The sequence below is a fragment of the Microcebus murinus genome, chromosome 4 (assembly GCF_040939455.1).
Source record: "Microcebus murinus isolate Inina chromosome 4, M.murinus_Inina_mat1.0, whole genome shotgun sequence".
Classification (NCBI taxonomy): Eukaryota; Metazoa; Chordata; class Mammalia; order Primates; family Cheirogaleidae; genus Microcebus; species Microcebus murinus.
Window position 1 is genome coordinate 37523845 of NC_134107.1, and position 3985 is coordinate 37527829.

Here is a 3985-nt window from a genome sequence, read left to right on the forward strand (position 1 = left end):
AAGTGAGTCACAGACTACTCAAATTCAAGGGGAAGGGACACAGACCTACCTCTCAATGGGTGGAGTCCAAAGTCACATTTTTAACAAGAGTCTATGGCAGGGGTCCTCAAACTTTTTAAACAGGGGGCCAGTTCACTGTCCCTCAGACTGTTCGAGAGCCAGACTACAGTTTTTAAATAAAACTATGAACAAATTCCCATGTACACTGCACATATCTTATTTTGAAGTAAAAACACAAACGGGCAAAAACACCTGATATGGCCCGCAGGCCGTAGTTTGAGGACGCCTGGTCTATGGGATGAGACACATTGTTTTGGTCATTTTGGGGGAAAAGAAATTTTCCCCACATTTATCTATGCTCCCCAGATTTTTAGCATTTAAAAATGTGTCATAAATTCACAAAAGCTGAGAGCTGCTGCCTCAAATTTGAAGTCTTTGTTGATTCTCTGCACATCTCTCCCTCTGTTTTCAGTGTCATGGCTTCTTAGAATTTCTTCCTTATCCACTATTACTCACCTGCTTTCCCATGTCATGCTTTCTGATTCTCTCTTGATGGCCATAAACATTTCCTTTAAAAAGGATGTTTGTTCTTTAGTGTGGCCGAAAGGAGACACGCCCAATAGAGAAGGCATGCAAATGGAGATAGAAGACACAAATGAATAGTGCAAAAGAGAAGGAAAAATGATGGGGAAAACAGTCAGTGTCACTGAGTACCATGTAAAAACACAGAAAGAAAAGATTGGAAAATGTTTAAGAGTGTAAATAAGGAAATATTAGAGAAAGAGGAAAGCTGGGCTATGTTGGAGGGCTGGTGGTAGTGGCTTGGGGAAGGCATCTAGGGGGCAGTTGGCATGTAAGGGAGGCATTCTGGTCCCCAGGAGACCTGTGGAGGTCTCACAGGGACTTTCAGAGGGAAGCCATAGACATTGAGAGGCTACAGAAGGTGCTGAAAGATTTTGAGATGAGGGGAAAGGTTTTTCCTGCCCTGGATCAGTTTCTTTGTCATGTAGCCAAGACTGGAGACATGACTCAGTAGTTCCAACTTAGAGGCTAGTTTATTTTCAAACTGGAGAAAGGGACAGATGATTTCAGAATTTCAGCTCCTAAACCAAGAAGGTGCCCCCAACCCTAATGTTGAATATATTCCCTTTGATGAAATGAAGGAAAGAATACTGAAAATTGTCACTGGTTTTAATAGTACCCCTTTTGCTATCCAGCAACTCTGTGAATTGCTAATAGATCTAAGGAGAAACTATACAGGAACAGAAAAATTTCTCAGAGGAGTAGAAAAGAATGTGATGGTTGTTAGCTGTGTTTATCCTTCTTCATAGAAAACCAATTCCAATAGTTTAAATCGAATCAATGGTGTTCTGTTTCCTAGAAATTCACCAAGCTATACTGAGTGGTCTAATATAAATGGACCTGGAACACCCAGGCCACTTAATCGACCAAAGGTTTCTTTGTCAGCCCCCATGACAGCAAGTGGTTTGCCCGAGAGCTGAGACCACAAAGTGTCAAACTTACAACAAAATGAAGAGAAAAATCACAGTGACTCTCTGACATCTGAATCAGAAGCTTCCCCAGTGAGCACTGTGAAAAATAAACAACCAGATGAAGAATGCTGTGGAAATTGAGGGGTGTGAGATAAAAAGACTCAGGTTTGACAAAGAAGATGAAGTCAGAGAAACGGCCGAACAATTTCCAGTGAAATTTCTTCAGTTATAGTAGAAGAAACAGAAGCATCGTCTTCATCTCAGGATAAAGACAAAGAAAGTTGTACCAGTCAGAACTTATAGAAGAAGAAGAGGATGAGGAGGAGGAAGAAGAAGATATTTAAAGACCATCTGTAAAAAGGCAGAGTAAGGAAATCGTCAAATTCTTGTACTTCATTTTTTGTGTGTCTGTGAGAGAATTTAACATAATGGAACTCCTTGTAATGCTGATTTGGGGCTTTTCTCCTACCTGTATGTAGTTGATGCTGAATTTCAGGCGAGATGATGTGAACTATAGAATATCAGAGTTCATGAAACTGAACTGTGGAGGTATTTTGAAAATAAAATTTAACTACAACATTTGCTTATATTTAGAGTCTTTTATGACATCAAGAGAAATGATCCCAGAAAGAAAAAAAATCAAGAAAAAGAATTTGATGATGCCTTAACTGTGAATGAAGAGACTTCTGAGCAAAATAATCAAATGGAGGACTCTGATCTGTTGCGTGAGTAGTAGTTCTTACAGCTGCTATGTTACGGAAGAATTAGTGGTATCCAATTCCAGTAAAACTGGAGATACTCTCCCAGAATCATCTATGGAGAATGACAATAAAGCCACAGAAATCACAGATGAACCCATGGAACAATACTAACTGTTAATATTCAGAAACATTTAGATGCAGTATTTTACATACAGCTCTGGCTTTAACACTGTACAAAACTTCTATGTAATAAAGTGGATCTTTAGATTTACAAGAGAAGTAGGTTGTAAAATAAAGAGTTGTGCAGGTAAGAACTGTGATTATCAGCTCTTCTGGGTCCTACTTACTGCTGACTTTTTTCTTGATTCTGATTTAATTAGCAGTTTGTGTATAAATATGTATTTTTTAAAATTTAGAATTAAAGCTTTTAAAGTAGAAGGTGATAATTATAATTTTGAAAATTTTTTGATATTATCATATTTAGTGTACATATATGCAAGAAGCCTTTTTGTCTTGTCTCCTGACAGCTCCAGCAATTTTCATATTTTGGTCATAGTTTCAACATTTTAACATATGAATTATAGAGTTTCATGCTTGCATCCAAATTTTATTGCTTGACTATGTACAATGGAACTTTAAGTCATGTATACATATATGTTATTCTAAGGGGTAAAATAATTATATTTTTCCGTTTCTATAAGATGAATACAGTGGGTACTTTTACTTTTGGTAATAATTGAGTTCATCTCTTTCAGAAGGCATTTTTCTGTCTCTTCTGAGTAATTCAAATAAAATTTGCCCTTGTAAACCCCTGGAAATCTTATGTCTGTTGAAATACTAGGTTAAACACATTCCAAGGGATCTGTTCAAACTAAAATTCTTTTGTATATTTCTGAGATGCCTGAGAAAAAGACTTCATTATTTGTGAGAAAAACGTGTTTTATCTTGGAAATTGTGTTCAAACATTAGCCTAGTAGTATGTTGTAGAATGAATGCTTATGAAGCTGACATGAAACCATCTCAGAAGAACCTGGCAGATTTCTTGACCTTCTGCTTGCTTTTCTGAACATTGTGAATATTACACATTTCTTTCTAAATTATTCTAGAGTATGCAAATGTCAATGGTATGTATCACCACTGTATTGGAAGAATTAATATATTACTTAAGTAATGTACCTGAGCTAAATGACTGAAGCTTTAGGGTTGCATAGAAACTACCTAAGTTGTATAACATTTTGAAGTGAATTAAATACTTTAGAACATGCTTCTTTGACAGCCAGTTTTATATTTTTCAGATTAACACAAAGCACGATGATTACTCTAAACTCAATATTCTTAAATTTACATATGTAAAGTCATGCAAGCTGCAACTTCCCTGTCAAAATTACTGGCTGCCAAAATTATAGTTGTGCCTTCAGCTGTACCTATTGATATTTAGAATTTTAAAATTTTTATAAAGTAAATTTTGTAGAATGTAATGTGTTTACTGCCTTTGTGAAGTGGTATATAATTGTGTAATTTCTGTGTGCTTGGGCTTTCAATGCAGTATTTACATGAAGCAACACATATTGATGTTGTGGGGGGGGGAGAGGAAAACTGCACCAGTGCTAAGAATTGTCACAGGCCTACTTTCTAGGGAATAGTGAACCTAGAGTCAGGGATAGGTTTTGGGGATGTCCTTAAATCACCAAAATTGTGTACAAAATTATGTGTAAATGGGAGAAGAGAGTCCATGGTACTTATCAGACCTTCAAAGGGTGTGTGGCCAAAGAAGCTTTATGATACAATGAC

At 36.6% G+C, this 3985-nt stretch overlaps 1 pseudogene; it reads left to right on the forward strand.

Moving 5' to 3' along the window:
* The first annotated feature begins 1241 nt into the window (after nt 1-1241).
* Nucleotides 1242-2365, forward strand: LOC105860145 (serine/threonine-protein phosphatase 4 regulatory subunit 2-like; annotated as a pseudogene).
* Nucleotides 2366-3985: the final 1620 nt, after the last annotated feature.